Source organism: Macaca thibetana, chromosome 8 (assembly GCF_024542745.1).
Source record: "Macaca thibetana thibetana isolate TM-01 chromosome 8, ASM2454274v1, whole genome shotgun sequence".
In the NCBI taxonomy this organism is placed as follows: domain Eukaryota; kingdom Metazoa; phylum Chordata; class Mammalia; order Primates; family Cercopithecidae; genus Macaca; species Macaca thibetana.
In genome coordinates, this window is record NC_065585.1 from 94,622,835 (window position 1) to 94,635,794 (window position 12,960).

The 12,960-nt window shown below is 38.8% G+C and overlaps 1 protein-coding gene across 6 annotated transcripts in view; it reads right to left on the bottom strand.

Annotated features, from left to right (window-relative positions):
• SNTG1 (syntrophin gamma 1) overlaps positions 1-12,960 on the bottom strand; it is an 891,115-nt gene that overhangs the window by 637,089 nt on the left and 241,066 nt on the right. For 4 of the 6 annotated variants that reach the window (XM_050801927.1, XM_050801922.1, XM_050801923.1 and 1 more), the window contains exon 2: positions 1,640-1,714. The exons of the other annotated variants lie outside the window; for them this stretch is intronic. The gene's annotated coding sequence lies outside the window, so the exon portion shown is untranslated. The remainder of the gene's footprint in view (positions 1-1,639; positions 1,715-12,960) is intronic. 6 annotated transcript variants of the gene reach the window in all.

The following is a 12,960-nucleotide window of genomic DNA, read 5'->3' on the forward strand; positions in this document are numbered from 1 at the left end:
AAGACTTGGAACCAACCAAAACATCCATTAGTGATAGATTGCATAAAGAAAATGTGGTACATATACATCATGGAATACTATGCAGGCATAAAAAAGAATGAGTTCATGTCCTTTGCAGGGATGTGGATGAAGCTGGAAGCCATTATTCTCAGCAAACTAACACAAGAACAGAAAACCAAACACCACATATTCTCACGTGTGAGAGCTCAATAACGAGAACACGTGGACACAGGGAGGGGAACATCACACACCAGGGCCTGTTGGGAGTTGGGGTTGGGGCCAAGGGGACGGAGAGCATTAAGACAAATACCTACTGCATGCGGGGCTTAAAAGCTAGATGATGGGTTGATAGGTGCAGCAAACCACCATGGTACATGTATACCTACGTAACAAAACTGCATGTTCTGTACATGTATCACAGAACTTAAAGTAAAATTTTTTAAGAAGATAATTGTTTAAAAATCTACCTGAATAATTTTAGGGTCAGATTGGGTGAGGGAAATCAATCTATGAGCAACCCATTCCCATGTACATTCCACGACAAGAAACAGCACAATGTGGCTTCCACGTCTAACAGAATAGGTAGCAAACAGGACAACTTTGAGGCCTAATTGCCTAATCCCCAGTGCCTCTGAACTTGCCATAGTCCTTGAAAACCCAGCCTAGAAATCTCTTATAATAGACAATCTGCGTGGCTACATAGTTATAAAATTTCATAGTTTTTATAACACATGATACACTCAAAGATTCTCGCCACTTCTATACTACATTTAAGTATAATTGAATACATAAATATGCACACAATATACTTTTCAGTACTGGCACTCATTGAAACTTAACAGATATCAGTGAGTTTGATGATTCTTACTAAAACCATACTATAAGTCCTTGGACTGCCAGGACATAAGCTGTCAAAAATACTGTGACAGCTTATTATAAAAACAGATTTAGTGACTTCAATCCTAACCTTTTCTAGCCAGGTTCACCTCTTTCCAACAAATAGTGTATGATTCCTTCCTAAAGTAACACTTATTCTACTACAAGGTCATTGATCCACCTGCATCATACATGCTGACTCACACTCCCTTCCTGAAGGAATTTGATTCATTGTACTAATTTCACCTCATTCACTCATTCCTCCGAACAAACAAAAGAGAACGTGACAGTCCATAGTCATTCTGCCAAGCACCGCCCCCTGCCCCCTGCTTGTTGAGTGTCTACTTCTTAGGAAATCACACCTCACTGAAATGTGTAACTCCAGTTACCATCTTCATGAGGAGACACTGACCCTTCACCTAATAAAGGGTGTTTTAGAAAAACTCAATTATTTTTCTCATTCCTATAAATAGTATTTATTAAAGAAACAACACAAATCAACATAGCTGTTTAAATAAATATTGTGGAAAGACACATCTAAATGCTGTGTAACTGCAATTAAACATTGAGATATTTCTGAATATTTCTACTCCTTCCATAACAAGAGGTTTTGTTTTCTATGTCAATTTTCAAGAACAGAGAAAGAGGCTTCAAAAAGATTAATATCAAAGAAAACAATTGTCTCTTAGAAGTGTAGACAAATACAGTTGATTTTTTTCCACTAATTTACGCATGATACATTACTGCAAAGTAATGGTCTTACTTGAATTCAGGTAGAGCAATATTTTTCTTTTGCTGGGGTCACTTCTCGGGCAATCTCAACATTCTGGAGAGCAGTCTAGATGCAGAAATTAAAAAAAAATATATAAGTCCTATGAGCATTCAAAAATAGAAGTGATGAATTGTACACACTGAAACGTATCTACTTTCCCCATGAGGAAGACAAGCCTGCTATTTACACTCAAATCATACACAATTTTCCACACTTTCTTGTCAATTTCTAGGAATAGCTCAAATCCCTATAAATTATCAAGAGAGGAAGCGAGGTAATATTTTCCAAATGACTAATGTCACAAGATTAAGTTCTGTAGAACACACTTTGGGGAAATTGACTTCAAAAGGAGTACCAGAGGATATTTGGCAATCTGCCCAAAATTTCATCTGCCAGTAGGTAGCCCTTGGATCCAAATTTAGAATGAGACTCCAAGTTTAAATTAGTGATAATATGTAAAAGCCTTCATCGTGAGGAATAGTCTATTGATTTAATGCCAAGAAGTGATAACTTTTTTATGAAACTTAGCTATTAACTCAGTTTTATTGTGGGGGGGGGGCAGGCTGATCCCTTAAAACACCGAAGGCTTGAACAACAGATTGCTAATTCCAGAGGCTAGAGAGATGCTTCTGCCTTTGTCATTTAGTTTTTAATGATCCCATTTATGTTACTTGGCCCCTCATGAACTCAACTGTTGTTTTGAAAATACTGTACTTTAATAAATGAAATGCAGGTGAGATGTCTATATTTAATAGAGAAGTGGTTATCAGAAGTCCCAGGGTGATGAAGCTGGCTGCATAAGTGTTGCTTCTATAGCTTATTGAAAATAATAATATATTTATAACTGAGGAGAGAGGGTTCAATTCTGAATCTGAATCAGAGTCAGATAGAGGCCTATAAATATGCATTTTAAAGAAGCTCCCTCAAAATCTGAAACATAGCTAAGCTGAGAACCCTTAACTAGAGTAAAGCTTGTGAGATGTGCTAGGAATAATTCTTGGATGGTGTGATGGTTAACACTCAGTATCAACTTGATTGGATTGAAGGATGCAAAGTATTGAACCTGGGTGTGTCTGAGAGTGCTGCCAAAGGAGATTAACATTTGAGTCAGTGGGCTGGGAAAGGCAGACTCACCCTTAATCTGGGTGGGCACAATCTAATCAGCTACCAGTGTTGCCAAGATATGAAGCAGGAAGAACACCAAGAAAAGACTAGACCGGCGTAGTCTCCCAGCCTACATCTTTCTCCTGTGCCAGATGCTTCCTACCCTTGAGCATCCGACTCCAGATTCTTCAGCTTTGGGACTCAAACTGGTTTTCTTGCTCCTCAGTTGGCAGGCAGCCTATTATGGGACATTGTGATTGTGTGAGTTAATACTATTTAATAAACTCCAATTATATATATATGTAATATACATATATATTTCCTATTAGTCCTGTCTCTCTAGAAAACCCTGACTAATACAGATGGCCCCCAGATTCTTGCCCCTAAAATGCTCCTTGGCTGCGGACTGGACTTGTGGCAGTTGTGGATTTCACTCCTGTGATGAGATTCTATCAGATGACAAAAGTGGAGGGATTATGTGGCTGTCATCTCCCAAATCAGTCAATTTTGAGTTAATCAGTTTGAAGGAGATTATACTGGGTGGCCAGACTTGATCTGGTGGGAGCTCCTACAAAGGATCAGAGGTTCAGGCTGGGACAGATTCTCCCGTGCTTTTGGAAGAGGGAAGCTGCCCTGTGGAGATGGTTGCATACCCAAGTCCTCCAGGAGGCGGCCACTAGGAACCTGGAGCAGCCCTTGGCCAGCACGCAGCAAGAATGTGGGGACTTCAGTCCTAGAAATGCAAAGAACTGGATTCTACCACAAACCTAAGCAAGTTTGGTAGAACCCCGGAGTTCCAGATGCAAACACAGCCTGAATGACACTATGATTGTAGCCTTGTGAGACTGTGCATAGAATCAATCTGCATATGTCGTGCCTGCACTTCTAACTATGGAAACCATGAGGAAACAAAGGAGTACTGTTTTAAATGACTAAGTGTGCTACATGTTTTTATGCAACAATAGATAACCAATACACGAGTTAAGTCTTATGCCTCACTCTGTTATTACTGTATCCCCACATGTCATGCATGTGATTCCATATTTTTTTTAAATTTATATGATAAGGGGTTCAGAATTAGATATTGTGTCAAAATAATGTTAATTGCACTGGAATAATTATCATATCTTTAAGTGTTTTCACAGGTTGTTTCCTTAGTTATTTTATGCGAAATAATTTTAGATTAATCTGTTTTTCTCCATTTATTTATTATTTTATATAGATGTATTTGATGGATTTTATCTATGAAATAATAAATATACATTAAGCCTCTTGAATTAAAAAAAATGTAACCTTGTACCACAGGACCAATATTGAGGTGTGAAAGTAGGAACATTAGTTAAAGAACAACAGGCTATCCTCACTGAGGCGGGTCTACTCCTGGTCTCTATAGCCACAGAGGTGAGCGGACATTAGAACTAGAATACAATGTTCAAAGTACCACTCTTACAGCCCCAGGTGCAAATATGAAGAGCAAAAAGGGAAAGGAAGCTCGATGAGTCTAGCTAGATGAGTCTTCTGTTTACATATTTACCACCCTCAATTCCACGAATTTTTTTATTTTTTTACAGATGGGGTCTCACTCTGTCACCCAGACTGGAGTGCAGTGGGTGCAACACTCAGTGCATAACTCACTGCAGCCTCTAACTCCTTGGCTCCAGTGATCCTCTTGCCTCAACTGCCCAAGTAGCTGGGATTACAAGTGCAAGACACAAAACTCAGCTCCTAATTGGGACCTCTGCAGAGGCTTTAATGTAACACCGTGAGGGAAATGAAGAAATCAAATAAAAACTTCAAACCAAAACACAGACAGTCCAAAGAAGAGTTCACTACAGCTAATGAAGTAAATAAAAATCTAAAAATGGTAGGTTAATCAATGTATTACTTAACAAGGAACTAGAAGAAAGGAGAGATTTTAAGTTTCTATCCAACCTGAATATATGAGGCAAATAAGAAATACCAGGGGCTCTTGCCACACCATGTCCTTCCCAGTTCTGAGCTCCCTAAGAGTGGGCCGTCTTCTCTCTCCCTTTCTAGGTCTTTATATGTTTTTCTCTATGTGATGTCCAAGATATTAAGTTGCATTTAAGTGAGAGGAAGAAGCAAAACTGCTTCTACTCCAGTTTTCTCAGAAGCAGAAGTCGAACTTCATTTTTGACCTAGGAATTTAACTGGAAAATTTAAGTGTAAAACATAAGAGTATACATGTGAGTTTTAAAAATACATTATTGATGTCAGTTATTCAAAGTGTCTTTTAATATTGATAAATTCATACTGTGTGCGCTATGACGTCTTTTTGTGAAATAAATTATTATTCACTGTAATTATTCAATGAAATTATTATTCATTGAAAGCCCTCAAATACAAGTATCACTGAGGAAAACAAATTCAATTGTAAGTGACAAAGATGGAAAAGTTTCAGAAAGAAAATAAATGTTTTAAAACACTCCTCATCTATATAAAAATGTGAAACAATCACTCTGCCTAGCATATTATTTAATAAGTTAAATATCTTAGTTGTGATGGGAGTTTCACAGAAATATACATATGATAAAATGACATATACACACAAACGAGTAACCAAATAACTCTGTGGGTTGTACCAAGGTCAGTTTCCTGCTTTTCATAATCAGGTACTGCAGTTACGCAAGATGTTAAATTTGGGTGAAGCTGGGTGAAGGGTACACAGCGTCTCTCTGTATGTTTCTTTGCAACTTCCTAGAAATTATAACTAATTAAAATCTTAAGTTTCTTAATGCGGGGTAAAGAAAGAGAGATCAGACTGTTACTGTGTCTATATAGAAAGAAGTAGACATAAGAGACTCCATTTTGTTCTGTATTTGAGATGCTGTTAATCTGTGACCCTACCCCCAACCTTGTCCTTGCGAAAGACATGTGCTGTAGTGACTCAAGGTTTAAAGGATTTTGGGCTGTGCAGGGTGTGCTTTGTTAAACAAGTGCCTGAAGGCAGCTTGCTGGTTAAAAGTCATCACCATTCTGTTAATCTCAAGTACCCAGGGACACGTATACTGCCAAAGGTCGCAGGGACCTCTGCCTAGGAAAGCTAGGTATTGTCCAAGGTTTCTCCCCATGTGATAGTCTGAAATATGGCCTCGTGGGAAGGGAAAGACCTAATCGTCCCCTAGCCTGACATCGTGAAGGGTCTGTGCTGAGGAGGACTAGTACAAGAGGAAAGAAGGCCTCTTGTCAGTTGAGATAGAGAAAAGCATCTGTCACCTGCCCGTCCCTGGGCAATGGAACATCTGGGTGTAAAACCCGATTGTATGTTCTGTTTACTGAGAAAGGAGAAAACCGCCTTAGGGCGAAAGGTGGGACTTGCTAGCGCAATGCTGCTCTTTATGCACTAAAAAGGTTTATAGAGATGTTTGCATATGCATATTAAGGCACAGCACTTTTCCTTAAACTATGTCACAGAGATCTTTATTCACATGTCTTACTGCTGACCTTCTCCCTATGATGATCCTATTATCCTGCCACTTCCCTTTTTCTAAGATGGTAAAGATAATGATCAATAAATACTGAGGGAACTCAGACGCTGGTGCCCGCGTGGGTCCTCTGTATGCTGAGCGCCGGTCCCCTGGGCCCACTTTTTCTTTCTCTATACTTTGTCTCTGTGTCTCATTTCTTTTCTTAATGTTCCACCTAACGAGAAATGCCCACAGGTGTGCCGGGGCAGGATAATAGGATCATCGTCCACCCCTTCACTTAAAAAGTAAAGGAAATGTTGAATATAACTTCAAATAGTGTTATCTCTTAAAGGAAAATAGAATAAAATACAAATATAGTAAAAATCATGTGTACTACAGTTGTCATGCTCCACTTCTTACATTGGGTAATAGATTCACAGATTCTTATGGTATTAATATGCTTTATAACATATATATACACACAGACACACATATATATACACACACATGCATATACATGTATACACATACATATGTGTTAAGGTTTTGTTTTTGTCAACTATTATACTAAAGTAAAACAAGCAAAATGCATCTTATACTGTATCCTCTGTTTATGTATTTTTGTGTGCATATCTTCAGATGAGAGGTACATATTTTCTTTCCTTTACTGTTAGACAAAAAAACAAATTGTTCTTAATGGCAGTAATAAAAGAAATAGAATGACTTGGTCTTAATAATACATCTACAATTTGTGGCCTTATTTACATTTGATTGTCTTTATGTTAACAATGTAAAGTGGTTTGTGTTTGTATGAAGTATGTAGCAATAAAATTAGTAGTTGGGAATTATAATTTTTCACAAATATGATCCTTCCTAAAGATGTGTAGATTTTTTTCAGGAAGTTGGGAAATATTAAACATTTTAGAAAAAGGTTACTAAATCATTTAACTTGCTTAAGTTTTATTATACAAATTAAAGGAATTGTAATTAAATTATATTTTTATATTTTAATAAGAGAAAGCACAAGAAGTAGCCACATAACATCAAAAGTTAAAATTTAGATTCCTTCATTAAGTAATCATGTATTTTATAACAATATTTATCTAAGGTAATTTTTAAATTATTAGAAAAATATGATATGCAAACTAATTAATGGCTTTTCTAAATCTCTCTCAAAATAATACTTGAGTGAAACAAATTTTCTTCCTTCCTTCCTTCCTTCCTTCCTTCCTTCCTTCCTTCCTTCCTTCCTTCCTTCCTTCCTTCCTTCTTTCTTTCTTTTTTGAGATAGAATCTTGCAAACTTGCCCAGGCTGGGGTACAGTGGTATGATCATGACTCACTACAACCTCAACCTGCCAGCTGACAGGATCCTCCCATCTCAGCTTCCTGAATAGCTGGGACTACAGGCGCGTGCCACCATGTTTGGCCAACTTTTGTATTTTGTGGTTTTTTTTGTAGAGATGAGGTTTTGTTCTGTTGCTCAGGCTGATCTCAAACTCATAGGCTCAAGCAATCTGCCTGCCGAGGCCTCAAAAACTGCTGGGATTATAGGCATGACCCACCATGCTTGGCCAAATATACTTTCTTATCAGGACTATTACATATAATCACGGTCCAGAGAGGTCAATGTTATTTGAAGGAATGTGATATGAGAGGTTTTATATATACTAGATTTAATACCTGAGTGACATATAGGAAAAGTTGGTTTAGAAACAGACTCTTTTGCTTTCCTAATTTCAAAGATATTTTTATTTAGCATAATTGGATGGCATTTAAGTTACAATGCATCTTCAGGTTCAACTAGTAATGCCCATTGGTTATATGACAAATGTATGTATAGACATATATCTTGATATTTTTAGGAAATACTAAGGTTTTCCAATGTAGGGTTTCTGTAATGATCTGAAAATTATAGTTGTAAATCACTGAAAAAGGGAAATAAAAATGGCATGGCCATAATGGAAGCAATTTTCAAGCAGATAATATGCAGAACATGGTAGATGAGTGTCCCTGGCTGAGGATGATGTAAATTAATTGCTTCACTTACTTAAATTAAGCAATATTAAGCCAATTGTACTGTTTCTAGATATAAAAGCTCTATTTGGAGATGAGTACAAGGATGAAAAAACTCTACAGCAAACATCAGTATACGGGACACAAAATAATTTTTGGATACACTTTGACATTTTCTTGATTCTTGCTTGAATAAATCACTACTTGCAAAAATGATTTCTGTACATCCATACATCAGTTTGCTAAAGCCTCATTCCTGTCACTGACTGCACTGTGATATAGAAAATTAATCTTTTCTTCACTCAGACAACTTGCTAGAGCAAGGTAAATGGGAATCTCTGGCTGGGGATGGAGACTAAACTTTAAGTTAAATTGACCAAACTTAATTAAATCGAGCAATATTAAGCCAATTACTCTCTTTTCAGTAAGCAAAGCTATGCCTGTGAAGCTCATCAAAGCAGAACTCAACACTGCTCTGTCCAATATTATAAACACCTGACACCAAACTCAACATTTGTGTATGTGTGTGTGGGAGACAAAAGATTATTTTTATTGCTGGGGAGGGGAAAGCATAGTTTCTATGGATTAGAGTCACTATTGTCTTAATTTATGACATACATAAAATATGCTAAAAGCAAATTTGAAAACCTATAAATAAGGGATGGCTTATTCTTTGACCAGAATGTTTAGAGTAATATTCAAAAGAATGAACTTTATCTTCTGATGTTGTATAGTCATACCATTTAATAAAGCCATGGAGCATAATAAGTATTTAGCAATAGAATTCATAGTTGGAGATAATATTTTTTTCCAAACAGTTTCCAAACTGTTGACATAAGGGTTGCATATTTTGAAGCGTTACTTCTATTTACACATTCACCGCATGTTTGAGTGTATATTAGGGACCTTGTACTCTTCTAGGGTCTGTGAATGTAGCAGGGAAAGAAAACAAGGGACAAATAGATAAGTGAAATTTATATTATGACATGTAATATTTTGTATGCACAAAGAGAGTTGCAACCAAATATCCCCTAGTAATTTAAAATGTGTTCACTAAAAATTATCTACTTAAAAATCTATCTACTTTTAAATATCTTTTGATTTTGAAGAACCAAACTATCATTTCAGATTGTCTGATAGAGCTTTAAATGAATAAGCACCAGTAAAGAAGGTTTCCCGTGTCATCCACTGTTCGTGCTTGTCAATGGAGAATTGCCAGTTCTGTGGAAAAAAGCAATCCCCTTTCAGAATTTCATACTGGAACAGAACATGTTCATATGCGAAGTTCTTTGTAACTGTGCATCATGCTGTACCAGCCATGGCAAAGCATCTGAATAGCAGCAGAGCAAAGTTCTGTTCTCCTTAACCATTTCAGACAAGCATTGTGAAAAATCAGCTTTCCGTTCATTTTTACTTCTGACCATAGTTTAAGCATATTGAGCAGGCCCATGATGATAGAAAAGAAAAAAAAAGAAAAAAAAAAAAAAAACCTGTGTCTTTCTATCAAGGTCTCCGAGATCAATAGGAACATTAAAATGGAAGAGAGACAAGAGGAAAAAGCAAACGCAAGAGGTAGATCAAACCTGTAGATTTCAGTCTGTCAGTTCAATAATTTGCAGTGCTAAAGGCAGCAATTGTAAAGATGTAGTCATTATCTTGAAAAGGTAGGATCCAACATAAGTGATTTTTTTTGAATTCTTAAACTTGTCAGTTTGCATTTAGAATGTTAAACTACAATTTAAATAATCTATTATAAAAGCAAATTAATTTTACTAAAAAAATTCCTGGGCCGAGTGCGGTGGCTCATGCCTGTAATCCCAGCACTTTGGAAGGCGAAGGCGGGAGGGTCATGAGGTCAGAAGATCGAGACCATCCTGGCCAACATGGTGAAATCCCGTCTCTACTAAAAATGCACAAATTAGCTGGGCGAGGTGTCCTACGCCTGAAGTCCCAGCTACTCGGGAGGCTGAGGCAGGTGAATCACTTGAACCCAGGAGGCGGAGGTTGCAGTGAGCCGAGATGGCGCCACTGCACTCCCACCTGGGGCAGAAGAAAGACTCCGTCAAAAAAATAAAATAAAATAAACCTGAAGAGAAATTTGTAATACTAAGTCTATTAAAAAAACTTGGAATTCTAACTGGAAGACCTAAATTTTGGAAAAATTATATTTTGGAATACTCAGAAGCAACAGTAAAAGGGACACAGATAAGTCGTCTTCTAATCAATAGGTTATAGGTTATGATTAAGAAGAATTTTTCGAAATTTAAAACTAGAGAATATGGGACTTAGTTTCTGTGGATGAAACGAGTCTGTCTCAGTAAAGGGCAGTGGAATAACTGGCTGAGTCGAGGAGAGTTGCTTTCTTCCCAGTTGATGGAATCTACAGAGTTGAGAGACCAGAAAGGGTCTCCCGTAGAGGGTGAAGGGAGAGGCCTCTCTTCTGAAGAGTTAACTGGGACCTAGGGTATGGAATCAGGTAGTTAGCAACTCTATGAGAAAAGACTGGAACCATGAATCCTGGAAACAGCCACATGACACCAGATGCCATCCCCTTCTGTTTGCCCTGAGCCCTTAGAAAGGCTTCCTAAAGATTTCATGGTGATCTCTGCTGTGCCTTGTTGTAGAATATGCGAGAAAGTTTCTGGGTCCAGGCTCCCATGAGGCAGTAAGAGGAGCATGCTCTGAATCTGGGATAGCCGGGGCATGTTAACCTCCAGGAACAGCAGTGGGGGCAGATGACAGGAGCAGAACACGTCACTACATAATCACCACGAATGGCCAGGCTGATGCCAATCAGGACAGAGGATTCAGCTTCACATATGTGATGTAAATACCCCTTCCTATCCTGATGTCCTAGATTAGATAGCGCCTCAGTGCGAGATCCAGCGGGCTAACAAAGGGAAGCATGATGGAGGATGAAGTCTTGCTAGGGACTGGTGCTTTTTGTTGTTGTTGTTGTTGTTGTTGTTGTTGTTGTTGTTGTTGTTGAGACGGAGTCTTGCTCTGTCGCCCAGGCTGGAGTGCAGTGGCGAGATCTCGGCTCACTGCAAGCTCCTCCTCCTGGGTTCACGCCATTCTCCTGCCTCAGCCTCCGGAGTAGCTGGGACTACAGGCGCCCGCCACCATGCCCGGCTAGTTTTTTTGTATTTTTAGTAGATACAGGGTTTCACTGTGTTAGCCAGGATGGTCTCCTGTCCTCGTGATCCCTCCGCCTGAGACTCCCAAAGTGCTGGGATTACAGGCGCGAGCCACCGCGCCCAGCTAGGCCTTAATCTTTTTTTTTTTTTTTTTTTTTTTTTTTTTTTTTTTTTTTTTGATACAGAGTCTTGTTCTGTCACCCAGGCTGGAGTGCAGTGGCGCAATCTCGGCTCACTGCAAGCTCCGCCTCCTGGATTCACGCCATTCTCCTGCCTCAGCCTCCCGAGTGGCTGGTACTACAGGAACCCGCTTCCACGCCCGGCTAATTTTCTGTATTTTTTTTTTTTTTTTTTAATTATACTTTGAGTTCTAGGGTACATGTGCATAACGTGCAGGTTTGTTACATATGTATACTTGTGCCATGTTGGTGTGCTGCAGCCATCAACTCGTCAGCACCCATCAACTCTTCATTTACATCAGGTATAACTCCCAGTGTAATCCCTCCCCCCTCCCCCCTCCCCATGATAGGCCCCAGTGTGTGATGTTCCCCTTCCCGAGTCCAAGTGATCTCGTTGTTCAGTTCCCACCTATGAGTGAGAACATGCGGTGTTTGGTTTTCTGTTCTTGTGATAGTTTGCTAAGAATGATGGTTTCCAGTTGCATCCATGTCCCTACAAAGGACACAAACTCATCCTTTTTTATGGCTGCATAGTATTCCATACAGCCAACAGACACATGAAAAAAATTTCTGTATTTTTAGTAGAGACGGGGTTTCACCGTGTTAGCCAGGATGTTCTCCATCTCCTGACCTCGCGATACGCCTGCCTTGATCTCCCAAAGTGCTGGGATTACAGGCTTGAGCAACCGTGCCTGGCCGGTGCTTTCTTAAAGCCAGCGGGCTGCACGGTTTCACTCTGGGCAACCTCACTTGCCCATTGGCTTGGTGACACTATTTTCCTGCTCTCAGGTTATTCACAGAGCTGCTCTGACAAGAACCAGGGTGACTAATTCTATCTCACTTCCTTATTTTGTCCTCCCAAGCAACTGGCAGTCAAGTCAAGCTCTCCACCTTCCCTGTCACTGTGCAATTCAATTCAACCACAAATCACACAGCATTTCTTCTGCCTCTCACTCTTCCTCCTTCCTCTTCTCTTTCTCTTTCCCTAAATATTATTCCCCTCTCTTTCATTCTTATAAAAGCAGTTTGTGCCAGGTTGTGAAGGATTTTGAATGCTTGTCTAAGATTATATGCTTTATTAATGCAGAATAGGGAATGAATGTGTTTTTTTAAAGACAATTATCTTTTAACCTAATTTGTGGTCTCTCCTTTTGCCCCTTAAATATTGCTGCTACCCAGGATGTTTTGATTCGGTGTTTCATTTTTGTTTTCTTTTTCTTTTTTTTTTTTTTTTTTTTTTTTTTTTTTTTCTGATTCTTCCATACCTTTTTTGTGGGAATGCTCTCCTCACTAGACTAGGGCTTTCAAATCTATAATTACCTCAGGTACTCAAGGGCCAATCACTGATTCTATCTTTAGGCCAGAGGTTTCTCTGAACTCCAGATACACATACACAACACACAACACATATGCCACAAACTCTCAGGTCCTCTTGGAAAGTCCCTAGAA